The sequence below is a fragment of the Ixodes scapularis genome, unplaced genomic scaffold (genome assembly GCF_016920785.2).
Source record: "Ixodes scapularis isolate PalLabHiFi unplaced genomic scaffold, ASM1692078v2 PGA_scaffold3__209_contigs__length_174095766, whole genome shotgun sequence".
NCBI classification, from domain to species: domain Eukaryota; kingdom Metazoa; phylum Arthropoda; class Arachnida; order Ixodida; family Ixodidae; genus Ixodes; species Ixodes scapularis.
The window spans coordinates 42,065,626-42,085,243 of NW_024609868.1; the positions used below are offsets into that span (position 1 = coordinate 42,065,626).

General features: G+C 47.2%; 1 protein-coding gene and 1 non-coding gene across 11 annotated transcripts in view; one reads left to right on the forward strand and one right to left on the reverse strand.

Moving 5' to 3' along the window:
• The window catches only part of LOC8028448 (collagen alpha chain CG42342), a 420,040-nt gene that overhangs the window by 212,323 nt on the left and 188,099 nt on the right, over nucleotides 1–19,618 (forward strand). The window lies entirely within an intron of this gene.
• Nucleotides 19,038–19,157, reverse strand: LOC120846590. Its single transcript, XR_003920256.2, has one exon. It is a non-coding gene; the product is annotated as a U5 spliceosomal RNA (small nuclear RNA).

Here is a 19,618-nt window from a genome sequence, read left to right on the forward strand (position 1 = left end):
AGAGATCAGTTAAGTGTCCTCAACGCATTTTAGAGCCTTAAAAACAGCTTAATAACGCGTATAGTCTCCGTCGAAAATTGTACGAGAAATTTATAATTTTGATAATGATGATGACAAAACGTAGTGGAGACAGTTTTTGAGATCGTTCCGCGTGAACGTTGGAGGCCAGTGTTGCTGGCAAGCATGCAACTTCAAGTAGGTGGGAAACGTGTTCCGCCTGAAGCCGGCGCCAACTACTACAACCTGCCCGATTTCTTCTTTTTTGCAGTTGTCGGCGGCAGTGTGCGTGGCTATAGCTAGTGACATCTAAAAAAAAACGCGGGGTGTTTCTTAGGGTGTCAGTGATTAAAGAACGAATGACAAAGCAAGGAGCGTGATGATTACACAGAGCGGAGGCGAAAGCGCGCGTGGACGTCAGAACGCCCAGCTCTGGTGGGAATGAATAGTGGGTCGACCTAAAGCTAGCCGCCTTCGTCTCCACTGCACTCGTGGAATGCGTTCGAATGCAAGAGCCAAACGCCGGACGCCGGCTTTCCACGTTCTAACGCGTTCAACGAGTGCAGTGGAGGCAAAGGCAGCTAGCTTCGGGTCTACCCACTATTTATTCTAATAAGAACTCAGCGTTCTCACGTCTCCGCGTGCTCTGGTCTCCTTCTCTCCCTGACCTTCTCGGAGCGTAGACTCTACACCGACCGTGAAGGCTCTCCCAGGACGGTAACGTGCTGTTTACGAGTCAAAAGCATCGAAAAGAAATTGCAAAGCGAGGAAATAATCAAAGGTGTAAACAAAGGAAAACATTCCAAGTAACAAACCATTAAACCTGCTCACGGATACATATTACTACGGTTGAACATATTAATTATATAATGTCCAGATAGTTCTACGCGCACAGTTATTATAGCCTTAGTACGTCTTGTTCTTAAGTATCCTGTTTTTCCATTAGTACAAAAAAAATCTAATTGATCGCTCAGATATTCAGGCAGTGAGAGATTTGTTGTCTTTCATTGTTGCACCTGAAATGCGTATACATGTCTCCGCTGTAAAGGGGCCTATAGCTTTCTGACCGGTGCAGAGCGACCGCTTTGCTGAGTTGTTCGACGCGCACAGGCTGCGGTACTTACCACTTAGAAAACTTATCACGTATGCCAGTGCTTGAACAATATATATAGTCACTGACAGCTGAAGAAACACATGACGTGGCATGACATCTTATTATCGCTCCGTGGCCAACGAGCTTGCCGCATTTAGAACGCCGAGAAACGGAGCACGAAGCGTGAACACACTATGCCAGGCCCAGCATGTATAGGGCGTGGAAAAGTTCGTCCGCTCTTTGCGCACCTCACGCGTTTGTTTACCCCATCGATGCGCCTACGTGCTTTTGTTTACCGCCGACCAATGATAGCCCCCTCTTGGCTGCACGCGCCTTCTTTCTGTCGTCCTCTAATCGCCCCCCGCCCCCTTTTTTTTACGTTTTAACGCGTTCAAGACGGATTTTGGAATATTTGTTCGCCCTATATGTTTTATTGTCACCCTCGCAAACGCCCACGTTTCTCCAGCGCCAGTTACATGCTCACCCCTTCGATGCCAATACTACTCAATGACATTGAAGCTCGCCCAACGGGCCGGGCAAATATTCGATGTCTGGGTGCTCGTTGTACTGCACAGGCTGGCACTCGTCGAGCTTGGACTCTGAGTAAGCAGCCCGTCTGTGTACACATCACGCGTTCAGTTGACTTCGGGCAGTCTCGGGAAAAAAATTGGGTTGTGTGTGTGTTTATACAGCCTAGAACTTGGTCTGCCTCACAGGGGCGACGAGTCTCCCAGCTGTAGATGAGAAATTTAGCCAGTGCGGTACAGCCGCTAGCCTGGGGTCTTTAACGTGCATCACGCAGTAGTGATACACGACCGCACGCCGGTACGATGCTCATCCAGATCGAAACGGGCAGGGGTGGGGCTCGAACCCAGGATCCCTGGGTTCTGCAGCGCGAGCTTTCGCTCCACGTGCTCCGAGCTGGTGTGCGCTAGACCACTCGGCCACCGATCCCCCATGGGCAGTCTCGGGAACGTCGCCCGTATAGTGTCGCGACAGTTCGGTATAAACGGACTGCTGTTGATCAACTATGGCCACTAAATGAGCTAAGGCTTAAAGCCTCGGCACCCTACATCCCCCCATTTACTCGTGAGCGCCGTCATTTTGGGGCGCAGTTTGTCGATCGTCGATCGGTACGAGATTCGAGACTTGCCCAGCCTGTCTAGGAAGCTTAGGCGGAATATGTTTCGCTTTGTCGCGAACTGCTTTTCAACATTTCTGGAAAACGGAAAATTCGTATTCCGTTTTTCTTTTTTTTTCGTTTTTTGTTTTTTTTAGATTAAGCCTTAGATAACAACTGGTAACAATTATTTTAAGCACCAGAATGGCTAAAATGTCGTTACTCTGAAGCGTTAGTTTATTTATAGTGACTCTCCTTTATAGTGACAATACTATGTATGTAAATGCTACAGGCTCGCAGCTCATCATCTCTTATCAGGGGACGTATCCCATCGCTAGCGCTGATTCAAATATGTAGTCTTGCTTTCATTCTTCTTCTTTTTCCCAGCAGACCGACTTCGCCAATCGATAGCCCGATTCGCGAAATCGGGCCTATCGATTTGCCCGACTTCGCGAATTGTTCGTCGTTGTTCCTCTGATTGCGCACAAGGAAGCCCCGAAGCTCAACCACAAATTTCCGGCTTTTTTCTTCGTAGTTCGTGATTCGTCGCGTCGATCTGACCCGCTGGGCGTACCAGCAGTCGCAGACAGACTGACGGGCTGTGCAAGATTTTCTTTGTAACCGTATCACGCAATCGCAAGTTCAAGTTATTGTGGGGGTATAAACTTGTACACTTGACTAACGTCGTATCGTCTTCCATACTTTTTTTTTTTTGGAAAACAAAATTGGCAAATAGGTTCATCTGCATAATTTCATAAATATTGAATTCCCACAGCACGTAATGAACCGGCTTAGTGCGTCTAATTTTGTCCACATCTTTGAACAGGTACCGTAGTCTTTTGAACGTGGTTCCCGCACGTGCGAGTCTCATAAAACGGATTTGTAATCCCTTTGTTCCACTATACCATTTAACGAATAACCAATAAAGTGCTCACCGCGGATTAACATAAAAGCTTTCTTCCTTTGGTCACCGAAAGAAATCTTCGGAAGTATACATATGGTGATTGAAATAACCAGGCTCGATCAAAATTGGGCCGTAAAATTCTAAACTTTTTGTCGAAGGTGTGTTTCTCAGGTCGGTTTTATCATGTAAAATTGCAAAGCGTAACTTCCTTTTTGTAAAAAAAATAGGGCCGAAAAACCTGTCAGGGTCAACGGCCGACGGCGACGCAGACGACCGAGTCGAGTGATGGGGCGCGTTTGGCGCACATATTAATAGATGGCGCTACCTACTTGTACCGGCTGGATTAAAAAAAAAAAAAATATTGAGAATGCCCGCAAGGATCATGGTTTATTAAAATGTACCAAACATTTTATGTTATGTGCCTTCGGTTTAAAATAAATTCAAACAATGAAATTAAAACTTGAAGAAGAAAAAAAAACGTGGTTGCATAACGGCAGCACTCTTGGTGACGGCGGATTTCGTCTGCGTGTCGTCTGCTTCCTTTCGCTGGTCGGCCACACGTTCGACGCTGCTCTCGACGCCATCTACTAATACGTGCGCCAAACGCTGCCCGCCACTCGACTCGGTCGTCTGCGTCGCCGCCCGCCATTCACCCTGGCAAGTGTTTTACCCTTATGTTTTTGCAAAAAGGTAGCGACGCTTTGTAATTTTACAGTATAAAATCGACCTGTGAAATACACATTTCACGAAAAATTTAGATTGCTACGTGCAAGCGCATATTTTTACGGTCCATTTTAGATTCAGCCTAGTGACTTCAGACGCCCTATATATATACCACTGGACTGGTTCGCAAATATGTTAGAATTAAGTCGCAGCCGTTTCGTGAATCTCAAACGCATAAAAAACAATGGTAACTCTATTCAGTGATAACTTAAGAAACGCAGGGCGTATCGAGTCTGCACAACTTCTTATCTCTCTGCTGGTAATGAGATCGGGTCATTATTCAGGTAAGAGTACCAAAGAACGAATCACGAAGCAAGGTCCGTGAACACAATAAGCCACACCTTATTGTCGCAAACTATCGACTTATTTCTGTGGTCTGATATAATCGAATATTCTTCTGTGGTCTGTTGCTACACCAGAACTTCAGAAGAGCAGTCACGAAAGGCCACTCGTACGAACGACCTATTTCCCTGACGCCGTGGGAAAAAAGGAGCGCCCTCCTCCATTTTATACAGCGGAGCTGTTAAGGGCTAGTTTCCGCAGGATCTTGCCCCCAATGAAATGAGGACACCGAACTCTGGACACTTACCGCCATCTATGAGCGACGGCGGCAAGCCACGTATCTGGTTGCCGCGGCGCCGTCGCTCATAGATGGCGGCAGCCTTTCCACTCTGGCTTGCCGACTTGCGGCCGGCCATTACTTTCCGTTCTACTGCTCCGCTGGTCTTTCTTCTTCACCGGAGCGGAAAGGGGGAAAGATTTTTTTCTTTACTGCATAATTATTGCTTACAAAATCAAAGTTCCGCGTAATACCCTATGTTCCTCGGTGAACTAAGCATTAAGTGGAACTCATTCTATTGTGTTTCGAGGCATAGTCTTTCCTGCAGTTCCAATGTTTCACAAGACTAAAGAGAGGGCGATAAGTGTTTAAAAAGTATAATGATCCGCTTTGTTGGAGAAGACACTTCGCTAGACGCTCGCTTTAAAACTACCCTTTGATTGTCCTTGTTTCCATTGTTCTTTAGCTTTCTAACTACCGCTATACAGTTTTATTTCTGTGCTAGGTCCTTTTATTTATTTTTTTTTTTTGTGTGTGTGTGTGTGGGGGGGGGGGGGGGGGGTTTGCTTGTGGGAGGACGAAGCAACGCTGGCACGCGTACGGTAATGCTTTTGTTCGATGCCCAGAAAATTTATGGTTCGCATTCTGGAGTGTGCTGCGAGGGAACGGAATTTATCGCTGCTTTGCACGAGGGCTGGTGGTACTCGGGAAATGCTTTTTTTCCTTCCTTTCTTTTTTTTTCACCTTTTATTTCGTACAAAAGGAGGAAACGCTTCTTCTCGATTGCTCCTGTAATGTCTGCTTTCGTGACAGCTAGCGAGCAAAGGAGCTGTACAAGAGGAACGCGAAACGATGTGAGCGTATACCTGCTGCCGGCACGCGGAGGTTGCGCGGGATGCCTATCTTGGGTGCCATCTGATCGCTTTACTCTTTTTAGTAGCGCTTACCGTAGTTCGCCGTCTTTAGTGCACGGAGAAATTGAAAGGGACGCCGGGCAACGAGACAGCGAATAGATGTTCCCATCCGGACGCAACAAACAGACACGGAGTAGGGCCTTGGAGCGTGAACCAGATCGTATCCACTCCCTTCCTTTCCGAGTAGCACGCCGTTTCTCAAAGTAAAATTCTTTCGCAGATGTAGACACGGTTCCCGGGTCGCAGCATTGTACGTCGCGATCCTATCACGACGTACGCTATCCCATGTTTCGAAAGGGCAGCTGTTCATCTTGCTGTCTGAGCTCTGTTATTTGTACGGGTTATTAGATGAGTCGGCCATGCGAGTGGCGGCAGTTGGTTTGGGAAATGCGCAAAAAGATCAGACGTAATGCTTCTCGGTCGCGCGCCTTTGGCAATAATAGGGAGTTTTTATAGTTTTAGTTCTAGGAACTCCGATAACTATAGCCGATAGCCCGTCGGTGCTTTTGCGCTTGCGTTTTATCGTTATCGGGTATCGCTATGGAGGTATTGGGACCATCTACTAAAACGTATAAGAAACGATATTTTCTGACAAAGCTTGGCTATATAGTACCTCTTCCTTTTTCCACCAAGACCGTGGTAAAGAAAGAAATATATATATATATATATATGTCTGTGTGTGTATATATATGGATCATGAAGAAGTCAACTCTCACGTTAATTTTCTTCGTCTACACTCGCCCTCGCGGCCACATCAGTTCGTCCAAGCGCAGACGGCGCAGAGTAGTAAACCTTCGCTTGGCAGCCCAAAACCCGAGTCCAACGACTGCGTGCACGAACCACGCTGTATCCACGTTTGGAGCCTCTCTCATTTCGTCTTTGCTATGGCCACCCCTCCCTCCTCCAGGCGCTTCCTTCTCCCTTTTCGCGCCCCCTGCCGAACCCTGCGTGGTAATGACCTCACCGCAATACGCAAGAAAAAAAAAATTGTCTTGATTTGTATGTTTATACGGCCTTGATGTTGGTACGCCTCAACGGATGACCGGTATCTTAGTTGGGGATGAGAAATTTAGCCAGTGCAGTACAACCGCTAACCCGGCGGTTTTAACGTGCATCATGCAGTAATGATTACACGAACGCGAGCCGGTACGAAATTCATCCAGATCGAAACGGGCAGGGGCGGTCGCCCCCAGCGCTCGCTTTTGTATACTCCATTTCGTCTTACGATGAACCGCGCAGGACTTGACGAGCCGTCCAAGCCAATCCCATTGCGCGTGGGTTCCACGTGACCATTCTAAGGGCGCAGCGACGCGTTGGGCACGTATTCAAGGGACACGTTTACAACGCCTGAATGGCAGGGATGCCTCGTAGCGTCCGCTGTGGTCCATCGTAAAATCGAGCTGAGTGTACATCCTTCCAGATTGACCTCTCTTTGAACGTGTACTTATTTCTTTTTTTTTTTTTCTTTCGACTTTTTTTTTTTTGTATCTTGTTGTATAATGGAATTTCTATATTCCGGAACGAGGTCGAACTTCGTACGCTCGTTCCAAACCGAGCACGGCGTTGACTGCTCTTCGAATATTTATCTCCATCTATACGAGTTTTGCGGGGAATAAAGATGGAGCACGGGAAACAAGAAAAAAGTAAGAAAACGAAAAGAAAATAGAAGAAATTGAAGACCAGACTGAATAAAGGACGAAAAGAGCACAGCGCGCGATCCCAGGATGAGGCGGGGGAAGGAAATAGACTAGAAAGTGAAAGGAATCAAAACCGGTGGACGCGAGGCCCACCAGTCACTTGATTTCCCCTAGTCTTGAGATACGAAATGAGAACGGGAGAAACACTCGAAAAAAGGCAACGACATTCTCGTTATTAGCGCCGAGATGTTTCGGTGGCGCCCTTTTTTTGGTTTCCATCCGTGACATCACGACTATGATTTGCCTCGCCGCGACGTATCGAGTTGTTATCCTGGCTGGTTATCATCAGTGACAACGACAAGTTTGGGGGTGTGTTAAAAGATCACAGTGCAAGCTGGGAGCCATCTGAAACTAACGCCGTCGAAGTTGACAGTCTCTAAGCTCGGGTTCAGCCAATCGTGGAAAGCATAGGAAAGACGACCAAGGCGACGCATTGGGTCACACACACACACAAACACACACGCAATTGCGGTGTTTCTTTTACCGCAAAAGTTATCTACAGCGCATTGCTTAACGCTCATTCTCCGCTCAAATGTAGCTCTATAGCGGTCCGAACCAGGTGCTAAAATCTCAGAACTACTCGTTATCTCATTCAAACTGTATAGGTGATTTTGTGAAATTTTGTAGGGGTAAAATGGGGGGGGGGGGGGGGGGGGGCCGCCATTTTTTCATTGAAAATCTCAGTAAAGCACTTGTGACTTTTGAATGAGGTAACGGTCAGTTCGGAAACTTTGTCATCTGGCTAAGACCGGTGGCGCTATGATTTTGGCGGAGCATAAGAGTTCGCCGGTTAATATTTTTTTGTGAATCTTTTTATCATATATATATATATATATATATATATATGAAGACCGTCCCCTATGCGGAACGTAAGTTCCCTAAATTAAAACACGGTAGTGTAACTGTGTGCAGCAATGTGCAAAAAGAACCGGGATTTTTTTTTTGCAGTTTAGTATATTGATGTCTAAAGAAAAGTTTGTGACAACTTGAAAGGGGTAAATTTAAATAAACTTGAAAGAATAAACATAGGGACGGACAGAACAGGACGAACGAAAGATGTGCGGTTCTGTCCGTCCCTATGTCTATTCTTTCAGTTTAATTTAACTTCCCCAACGCGCTCACGTCGAATTAAGCTTTAAAGGGGTACTCCGGCGGTTTTTATAGCTACCCCAATCAACTATATTTTCTGAATTCCTGGCCTTTTCCGGATGAATCCCCAGCTGAGTTTCGCGATGCTATTTAGCATCGCGAAATTCAGAATAGAGATTGGGAAATCGACGTATAAAAATGATTCCAAAACCAACATCCAAATATACTCGCGCTTTTCAGTGCCCTGACGTCGGTGGCAGGCATACAAAAAAATGTGACCCCGTAAGTGATGACGTCACAACATGGCGCTCCGCTCCAAACAAACCGTTGCTAGGGCGGTTGTTATGAACAAATGCATGGATTCTCGACGTTACGTTTGAAATTGTCTGAGAGAAAAAGTAAGTAATTTTTTGTAAGCATTGTATCTTCTCAATATATAATCATGAAGACTTTTTCTGGCGTCTCAGTACAATTAGGCGATGACGAAAGCGCGTAGTAAAGTTTCTCAACCGGTTTTGCTTTGCCAGCAGACGACACGATGACTTCTTGAGTTCAGTGCTTCTTTCTAAGGGAGCACGCGACTTCATTAAATGAAGTTGGTGACGATCGACGAAACTTCTATTCTCGGGGTCAACTTTCTGTGGGATCTCGGAAGCGAAGAGTGCCCGTACACAGCTTTGATCGACGCTCGAGGTGCGTGGAGCTCGCTTCCTGCGGTAGTTGAGAAGGTGAAAACACTGTGAAGCCGAATCACATACGACGACAACGTGAAGTGTATCAAAATCGAAGTGCAGGCCTGCTTACGTTTTAAAGGTTTCTGACAGCACAGTTCTTCAGTGCACATTTGTGCGATCAAACGAACTGTCCGTAACATATATAGTACGTCGCCGCGTGCATGACCGAGAAGGAACGCTTTCCCGTTCAACCCGCAACTTCGTCATAAATGTCGCGGATGGAAAAAGGCTTGACGAGTGTAAACTGAAAGTACAGGCTTAATCCGCGAACTTGTGCCAGAGACAAAAGGAGGAATGCGTCGATACAGCAGCAGCTTATGTCGCGGCATCGGCGTAACAGCTGGCTGGAACGAGAGTGAATGTGCCTCATCGTCGGGAAAATCTGAGCGAGTCGGCAAAGCTCACGCGTGATACATCTACTTCACTCGGCACCTCGAACATTGAACCTAGAATTCTCGAGGCCGACTAGGCATGGTCATTCTGGCCTCCTTATTTTTTGCACTTGGGGTAAGAGTAAACAAGAATCTTCGTGATGTAAGGAGATGCGTTCCTTCCCTTTCATGCACGCGGCAATAAACTTAGCCCACGTTAATATCCAGCTTCTTCGCTATTTTGGGTCTAAAAACGGCCCCACGCGGCAATAAACTTACACGACGTTATTATCCAGCTTCTTCGCTATTCGGGGTCTTAAAAACGGAAGACTCGGTAGGTTTTTTTCTCAGTGTGATGATCACGAGAAAGTACAAAACACACGCCCATATTGCGAGCCTCAAAAACAAAGGTTTGGGGTCTCAATTACCACTCACGTTAGAGTCAAAATAGTTCCTCTATGATTACAACGCAGGTAAACAGCAAAATAAAAAAATACGGCCCGACGCTGCTTTGAATTCATGTTCTAAACAGATGCTTTTTCCAGCTGTATTTTTAGCAGATGTCCATGCGTGTGACGATTTTCGTCAGACGGTATCGTACCGCACGCCAATACTATTCGTTTTCATAAACCTGGTGAGTTTTCTTAGGCTTGCCATGCTCCAAATATTTACAAAATAAAGATCCTATTATTGTGCAAACGATTCAAAGTGTTGCAGACGGCATACTTTAGTCATTCCGTGTGCGCTCGTCATGCGTTTGTCGTCTGCAGCAGGCCTCTCGAGACGTCTCGAGGACCGGAAGTTGTCGTCGCAAATATTTCAGAAACAGCCGATTCTCGGCAAACTTCTGCCGTGGTAACTGTGAAATCTAGGCTTCCTATATATATCTTTTCTCTCTTTCTTTTTATTTTTTTACACGTTTAAATTTCACGTTTTCTTTTTGACCAATCGTACTTTCGGAGCGCAACGCAGTCCATAACAACGCCCTTAGCAACTGTTTGTTTGGAGCGGTGACGTCACACCTACGATGTCAATTTGTTTGGTGCCGCTGCTCGGGGTGCTAGAGCGAGCTTCCAAAGCATTCATTTGACACCATGAAACTGTTTGGAATCAGTTGGGAAAAGATTCTACTGTCTCAAGAGTGAGCCCTTGCCTGCTGCTGGATGGATGGATGGATGGATGCTAATGGCTGTACCTTTTATAAGGGGAGGTAGCTTGCGCCACTTACCGCAGAAATGAAAAACTAAAAGTGTGCTTCCTGGCGTCGCCCTTCTAAGCCAATTTATTTACCCTCTGTAATTTTGTAACTATCACCAGGCGGTGTGGGGTATCGCCAGAATTACCTTTATAAGGGATTGGGCGAGAAAACTAAAAAGAAGCATCACCCTTCTCCCGCCTCTTCCCTCCGCGAGGGAGTCGCCAATTTTCCTCTGGTCAAACCGAGTCGGCGTTACCCCAGCACCGACCTCACAGGAAAACAAGGTCGAGACTTTGGGCCGGGGCCACGCGGGAGAGAGTCCCAATTTTCCCTTGTCCCGCCTGTCTCCAGCTGTATTAGTTATACGTCATTCGATTCTTCCTATATAATTTCCAACCAGTCTTTCAATTTCCCCTTCGTTATTAAAATTCCCTTATCATCCATTCTTCCATTCTCGTGTGCAAACCCCAGCGCTCCGTCTAGATCCGTCGCCCCCTCCGAGAGGGCGGCAGCGAGCACTATATACATACATTTCAACAGCACTTGTTCTCTCGTCTCGTCTTTCCTTTGGCATGCAATACACCGCGTATCCATTTACTCGTACCCTGTCCTATATGTTGTACGCTTTTTCATCGTTACCAGTAGAGACTTTCAGTTAAAAGAAATAAACACGATGAGGACGAAAATTTTAGATTCAATAACTTCGCGAAACAAAATATCATCTTTACCTATACTGCTTTAGCCGTGTTTCTCGGTGTTTTTAGACAATTTCTAGGCAAATCGGGGACCACGGGGAAAACGCCGCAATACCCCTTTACGGACGCTAATACGCGGCCTTCTACGCATCGTTTCGATCGGGCGGCCGGGGGCGATTTAAGCCCCGGTCGGGTTTGAGCACATGGTGGCCGGATGCTCCTCGGGTAAACTCGGTCGGGGTCCTCACCCGCGCGCTACATGTCGATCTCCTCCTGACGAGGCTGGCGGGGCTCAGGACGGCGGTGTGGAAGGCGCGCTATAGAAAGCCTTCGAAATCCGCGGATGCCTGACTGGGCCGTCTCCGGGCAGGCCCTTAGGCAACACCGCACAAGCTTGTTAGAGCGCCCCGAGCCTTCGTCCTGCACTTTGGCTCTTCCTGCTCATAACCTGTGAAATCGCGGCCCGCGACAGGCGTAGCGTGAAACGCCTGCGCTCCCCGCCAGAGAATGCTCGTCCGCTGTGGATAATACGCGTATGGAGAACACACATAGGCCTCGCAGGAGCACGGCGCGCTCACGCTGCTATTGCATCACGCATGGGACAGTCTGCAGATCCTGGGACGTGTCTCTTCCTCGTACGACAGCCCTCTCGCATTAATTGTAAGAAACTTTCCTGCTCTTTCGAACATGATTGAGGCGAACATGAGCAACGTGACTGTAACTAAACGTGAAAAAAACAAAAACAATTAAAGATATTAGAAAATGTTAGTATAGGGGGCTGGGCCCCAGGCTTTGAGTGTCGAAATAAAAGCTTCAGGCGTCGCAGAACGCATGTGCGGAAGTTCTGCACTTGCGCAGTGTGCCACCCCAAGCTTTGGGGAGGGGTGAGAGACCTAAAGCGTGGGGGTTTCCCCCTATTCCCTTTTCTAAAACACTTAAAGGGATACTGAACCAAGGAATTTGGTGTCCATAATAAGTGGCGCACGTTCTTTCCACGAGCCAGCAGCCGCCGGTGTGCGCGAGCACAGGCAACAAAAATGACGTCACAGACCTCCATTCGTGGTTGAGATGACAGTGAAATGTATGGGCTTCGGACCAAAGGAGAATAAAGACAAGTTTTTCATCTACACAGTGGTGCCTGGTGTAAAAAGTAAGCGATGAATTGGTCTAACAAGCACGTAGCTTTCACTTGTAGAGATGAAAAGCCTGTCTTTATTCTCCTTTAGTCCGAAGCCCATGCATTTCATTGTCCTCTCAACCGCGGATGGAGGTCTGTGACGTCATTTTTGTTGCGTGTGCTCGCGCACACCGGCGGCTGCTGGCTGGTGGAAAGAACGTGCGCCACTTATTACGGACACCAAATTCCTTGGTTCAGTATCCCTTTAAATGTTTTGCATAAAAATCTTTTTTTTTTTCTTTTTGCGGTGAAAGAAGTGTACGAACACGATTGGGTTGTATTCTTGTTACGTCAAAGTATTCAAGTTCTTCTTTCTGTGTCCGAGGCGTCATTCTTGAGACCGTGATAAGAAAGACCAGACCCGATTAGAAAACGCATAAACGAGTGGCTCCGAAAGCTGTTTCGGTTAAGTGAGCGCTCGTGCCACATTTTAGCGATAGGCACAGGTATAGTGTATTTCGAAAGTGCACAGCCTGCAGCACGTGCTCGTTGCCTTCCTTCGTGCTTTGCGCGCAAGTAAATGAAGATTCTAAACGAAAGAATCGAGACAATGGCAAATGCTAAGGTTTCCCGTCACCCGTTTACCATGCGTGGAAGCCTCGTCGTCGACGTGGCCAGTGAAGAGGCATTGCGAAATCTACTTCGTCTGGACAAGCTCGGCGGAATTCGGGTAGCGGTGTCTGTACCAGGCGTCCACCTCTAGAACCACAGCCTTTTTGAAGGAGTCGCTCGCTAGTATTCCGATTCTAAACTGTCGGAGTACCTTGTGCCAAAAGGTGTTATAGCAGTTGGGCGCCAGCGTTGCAGAACCGATTAACTTGGTGACGACGCAAAGACTAATAAACGGGGTTGTTCTGACTTCCAAGCCCAATACCGAGCTATAACCTAATGCGGAACTCTGCTTTCCAACGCACAAAATGTCCGAGCATGTGCATACCCCGTCTGAGTGCGTCAGATGCCAAGCTCGTGGGCATGTAGCAAATTACTCCAGGTTTGAAACACAATGATAAAAAGACGGAGAATCACGTCTTGCCAGTGTATGCCGCAAATCCGACAGCCGTACGTCCGTCAACTGTAGTAGCCAAGATCGATCGGTACAGTGTAGAGCCCCGTGCTAAAATTCACGCTTCGCATTTCTTCCAAGTATCCTAGTTTCGGTGTTTGCGGGCCTTTGGGTACGGGTTTTGATATTTCTGCGCTTCTTCCGACTCTCCGGAGCCAAATAAATTAAATGAAATAAAATTAAATGAAATAATTGTTTTGCCATAGCCTCCTCTTTACTTACAAAGCTTGGCTTTGATCGCCGCAAGAAACGGCCGCCGAAATTGAGAAGGTAAAGCGGCCGACAACAGATAAGAGAAGAGTCACGTGACGGGCGCCCCCGTTTCGGCGAGACGCCGAAACACACTTTTCCCGAGCGATGGAATGTCCGCTCGTGCTCCTCGCGTTCCTGAGGCTACCGCTTCTTTTGTCGTCGGGTTTGAAAACCATGTTTCGGGCAAACGTGAAAACAGCGCAAAAAATTTAACAAAGGACAAGTGAAAGAAGTGCACGGACAAAGCGCTGACTGTCAACTAAAGTTTAATTTTCAGGCGAACCAGAAAAATAAACACAGAGCAAAAATGTTCCAAAAGCCGGGTGAATTCATGATTGAAAAGGTTTACTCCGACTTAACATAACGAATTAATAACAAAAGGTACAGACGTTTCGCCACCTATGCAGGTGGCATCTTCAGTATACACTGACACAACTGAGGTGAGGTCGACCAGTCTACTTATCACACACGTCCCCGTAAACGTCCGGCAGGGGGCCACGGTTGGTGTTGCACACCGATAAGTCACGGCGAATGAATCAGGACAGAGCATAGGAATTTCTATGCTCTGTGTTTATTTTTCTTTAAAGAACCAATGAAGACACAAAAAATTATACAACCCAACCGACAGGATTTCTACCACGTCATCACCCTCACACATGCCTGCCATTCTCCTTTTTGCGCTGTTTTCACGTTTGACGATGTTAAACCAACTAGCCCAACTTACCGCCATGTTTCGGGCCCTCGCCGCTGCAAAAGCTGTGCGCTGACGTCCAGGTTCCCCGAGAAATGCTCTCTGCTTCCAGATCCTCGCGCTCCAAATCTGCGACCGGGCACTCTATGGCTCCGTCGTCGAACTGCCAGGCTTTTTAAGTATAGACGCTTTAAACACGCGCCGAATTGAACCGCCATAGCCGACCTTCTCTTGCTTTACCAAGATGCCAAGACATTGAAGCGGGCGTTGGCGAGCCTCCACAAAGGCCTAAGCTATAGGGACAAGGACACAGTTGCACCTAAAGTGGCAATGGCCTGTCCTGCTGCGGCACTGATGAAGTGGAGTGAACGCAATAAGGGGAAACAAAAACTGAAGGTCGGTTATGGCGTCGCCCATGCACAGCTCCTGCAAACTGTTTGTTAGCGGCGAGATGTTTCGGTGGCGCCCTCGTTCGGTTACCTTTCGTGACGTCATTACCTTGTGAAGAACAAGTTCGATGGTGTTATTAATGGGCATGGTGGAAGCCTGAAATCATAGCGCTCTCAAAGCAACACTGCCAACCCCGTCAAAATTGAAGTTCTTACATTCCTCTTATTTCCGTTGATGAGACATTCTTTGCTGACGTCATAGTCAGCATTCGGCCAATTGTGGTGGGCCGACCACAGCGACGCTTTGGATCGCTCACATCGCCAATAGAGGAGGCTATGATTTTGCGAACGCGCAAGGCACGTGCCTCGAGCGAGTGCCGCGCCACCGTTCGTTTCCAAAGACCGCTCATTGTAGTTGTGCGCCTCCATTTGCTTTCAAACGCTGCGCGAGGAGCGGTCCTCGTGCTCTGGTGCGTTTGACGTTACTTGCAAGGCAAACACAAACACATCAAGGGGCTTTAGTGCGATGCAGGCATCGTTCAGGCATGGACCCTGCAGGAACGCGCCTCTGTTTGGTGCATTTAGCGTCCTATGCCGCCCATGCATCCAACGGGGTCCCCGAAAAATGCAACAAATAACGTCACAAAAGTCGAAGTGTCAGTCACGCTGTCGGATGTCGTGATCCTGGGGGTTTGTCATGCAAGTTCCGGCAAACAGCGCAAGTAAACGCGAGTGCCGCTGTCGTCGCAGCGTCCCATCTCCTAATTGCCTAAACTTCCGCGGACTGTCAAGCTGGGGAGCGACCTGCAGCGGAACAGGCGTCTGCCACATCCACCCCCGCCGCTGCGACACCGCAGGGCCGCGGTCGGCGAGAGCGTGACACTTCCGTGACGACATCGGGCAGAAATCGGGGGAGCATTTTTTATAGGACGTGGTAAACACACCAGTCGGAGGCGCGTTCCAGAGACCACAGAGTTCAGGGCAGCACGATCAGACTTGTAGGCAGTTCAACTACTCTTCAGAGATAACTGTAGTTGAACTACTTTTTTGCATAGTTTATTAAGTTTAAATTACATTTTCATTTCGGTAACTAGTAGTTTGCTTTAATTACTTTTTCCGAGTAACTTCTACTTAAAATTACATATTACTTTCAAGTTTTAGTCGTACGTTTGCTTATCAAGAAACATTCCTTCTGCACAAAAAGAGATAAGATCTTGCAAAATTGGCTGATATTTGCAAATAGGAGGAAGCATGTGGCGTCGGCGAGAAGAGGGGGGGGGGGGGGAAGTTGTTTGGAGGGTCCAAAGCCCTCTAAGATATTCACGACCTTCCTACTGTAACAACCCTGCCACGAGGCGCGAGGAGGTGACAGACACATCGCGAACGAGGCCGAGTAACCGCGGGATTAGCGTCGAAGACTGGCATTTCTTTGCGTCCTGCAGCTCAAGGAGACTCGACGCATTAAAAGGAAGAGCTTTTTCGCGATTCTCCTCAACGTGGAACTCTCGGCCACTACAGGAGGTGTGCCCACTGCATTCCCACTCAAAGGAGGCAATAAAGTGCAGCACCCGCACTGAAGATCATCTGATGCTCCCGTAGTTTGTGCTGTATTTGAAGCATCGCGTGCTAAAAGGCAATGCAAAGGTGACATTTTTGCGTTGCCTTTCCTCACCAAACTCAGAATATGCAAGTCTTCTGAAATTCGATGATCTTTCGAGAAACCCCGATAATTTCCCGAATATTTCTATATAAATAAAAACAATAAACAAGCAGTGTTGGGAAGCACATTAAGTACGGGGTACTACTTCAAGTGGGTTTAGAAAACTTGTGCTTTACTTGAAGTACTTTCTCTGAACACGTACTTGTACTTTACTAAAGTATTTTTTCCGGTACTTTCCGGGGAAAGTACAACTTCTAATTTCAAAATACATCGCCCAAATGTGAAAAAAAAAAAGCGCATTGTCATGTGAAAACGCGCTATCGTTTTTCGAGACCTAATCTGATCATTTCTCTGAGTGAAGTACTATAAGACCAATACAAATAAGTGCCTTATAAGTTGATCGCGTTAAATTGTTCGTCTGCGACAGTATATAGTGCCTGGAGCATGTCTCAGACTGGTATGTTTGCGTCCTATGATGCCCATACATGAAAATTGGTCCCGAAGTGGCAACAAATGATGTCACAGAAGCCGGAGTGTCATGGTGTTGCCTGTCGTGATCCTGCCCGTTGGGCGTAGGAATGCTGGCGAAAAGCACGAGCGAAGGCTAGTGTCGCTGTCGTCACAGCGTCCCAACTCCTGGCTGCCGAAGCTTCCGTGGACTGTCACATTGGTGAGCCACCTGCAGCAGAACAGGCGTCTGCCACATAGACCATGCACAGCTATTGAGACGCTGCCAGGATTCCGACCGGCGGCAGCATGGCACTTCTGTGACGTCATCAGGGGGAAATCGAGGGGCAACTTTTTTGGACGCGGTAAACACACCCCTCGGAGACGCGTCCCAGGGTCCATAGCGAGAGTAAACTAACTACACTGTGGCGACTTGACTTTATCCAATATTTGCCGCCATTTTCAGAAAAAAATGGATGCACATCCGATTACGCCTGAAACAATGCTTACCAGTATAAAAATAAAACACTGTATAGGGGATGAAATGACATCTTGAAAGATTGTGTTAAAAAGTACGTTGCGTTTATAGCACTTTACTTCAAGTACTACATTGCACCCGGTGTACTCACTACTTTACTTGAAGTACATAACGTCCAATTGACTTTGCACTATGCTTAAGTAGTTTTTAGGAGTACTTTACGCCGACACTGTCCGCAAAATCAAGCTCAGGCTTTGCTAAAGCTCAACGTAAAAATTATACATCCGCAGCGCATCATTGACCAAAAAACAAAAAAAAAAAAGTACAAAACAATTAGGAACCCAGAAGCAGATAATTTCTGTGAAAACACAAGCCGCTTAATATTTGGCCAGCAGATTTTCCCTAACGGATCAAAACCTATCTATTTTCCTATTACCATAAAAAATATAAAAGTAACTTAAAATGTAATTCGCGACCTTTTTACGGTATTTAGTAAATTTCTCCATTACTTTCCATTTGAGTAATTTCTACTCTACTTACATTTGTTTAGGTGAATACTCGAAAACCTATTTTGATTACTTTTTTTTTTTGTTGAGTAACTTGTACATGTCTGAGTATGATCTTCCGTTCACCCTTAAAGGCCGACCTTCAGAATCGTCTTCTGCGAATGCAGAAAACCGGTTTCCAGTTCTCACCATTCCCTCCCCGCATAGCAGCGGGTCTCTCAGCTACTCCCCGCAGAAAGGAGGAGTGTATCCCTCTCTCTCGAGCGCAAAGCAGGAATTGAGAGAGAGTTTCCTTCTTTCTGCTTTCTGTCCGGCCTTTAAGCTGACACTGCAGCCAAAGCTACAACCGCGAGCTAGCCCCCACTCCTGGCCACGTGCTCCTGGCTTTCAGACGCGCCTTTCTGGAGTATAGTATTCACTGGACACCATAGTTGAGGGCGATGTTTAGGGCGCATGCTCAGAACGAGCAATAGTCTGCTAAGACCGACAATCCTGATGGTGCGGAATACACTTTTGCAAGAGAACTGCGGAAGCTCGCCGTCAAGCACGCGCCCAGCGGCCTCACACACAGCTATGGCCGCCAACGAATACTCCTTATAACTTCGGCTTCGCTCGCGCCATGTCGGGCGCTGAGTCACTGGCAGGATGAGAACGGCAGAAACGAGTTTCTGTTGTCCCGCCTCCGGCCCGAGCCAACCTTCGATAACGCTTCGGCGACCCGTGAGCCACAAGCGTGCACGTAGCCTTCCACAGTGCTTCGGTTGCGCGCGCACGCTCCAGGCTCACGGAAAGTCCAAGCGTTATCTTCGGTCGTGCGCGCACGCGCAATCGAAGCACTTTGGAAAACGACGAGCACATGTTGGAGGAAGGGTGTTAGAAAGAAACGCCCTGCCGATCCCTTCATGTCAGTCACTATGCTTATAACGCTACACACGAAAGGCGGATTTTACGGTGACTTGCTGTCATAAAAGCTGGTTCACACACACCACCGTTCTCTTACGTTAAGTATAAGTCACCTGAAACATTTGTGTCTCGAATGCTGCATGCCACGCTTAATATGAATCACAGATGTTCCGGTGGCTTATACGTAAGCTGAGGTAAGCTTTCCTAACGAAACGTAATGTAAAAAGAAAGAAATGTGCCGAAATGTGGCGAACTGGGCTGACTGGGTGACATCCGTGTAAATTTCTCGATGAGGAGGAAGTGACACAACTGAAGTGAATAAAAACGTCATATCGACCAAGGACGAGGTTGATCTAATTTTTTATTAATTCACGTGGCCCCGTTCAAACGAACGAGGCCATCCAAAAATTGGCCTATAGGCTCGTGGTGGCCCGTTCGCACGGTAACCTTTAGTAAAAGGCGAAGGGTTAGCTCGCTATGAGACCGGGCCCGAGCGTTGCTTTCTCTTGCCTGAAAATTAGTCGCCTATTCCCACATGCGCCCATTTTGCTCCAGTGACCTATACATTGGCGTCGAAGATGGTCGCTCGAACGTATGTCTCATGAAAAACGTGTCATGCGCGTCATCTGTGAACGCTGCTTCTGAATCTTTCTGCTATTTCACCATTATTACTTTTCCTCTTGTTAGAACTTTATTGGAACTATCGAGACAGATCTTCACACGAAAACTAAGTACGACAGCCGAGGCTTCAGCGACGGGGGGCCACCTCGTGGAGAACCATGATCGGTTCAATAAAAAGTAACACCCTTTCGGGTGGTACTTTTTATTGAACTTTTAAGTAACAGTTACTTTTACTGAAACACGTCTCTGACCGGTGTGTTTACCCCCCCCCCCCCTTTCCACACAAAAAAAAAAAAGAAAAAAAAAGTTATTTTACTTTTGCTTGATGACGTCATAG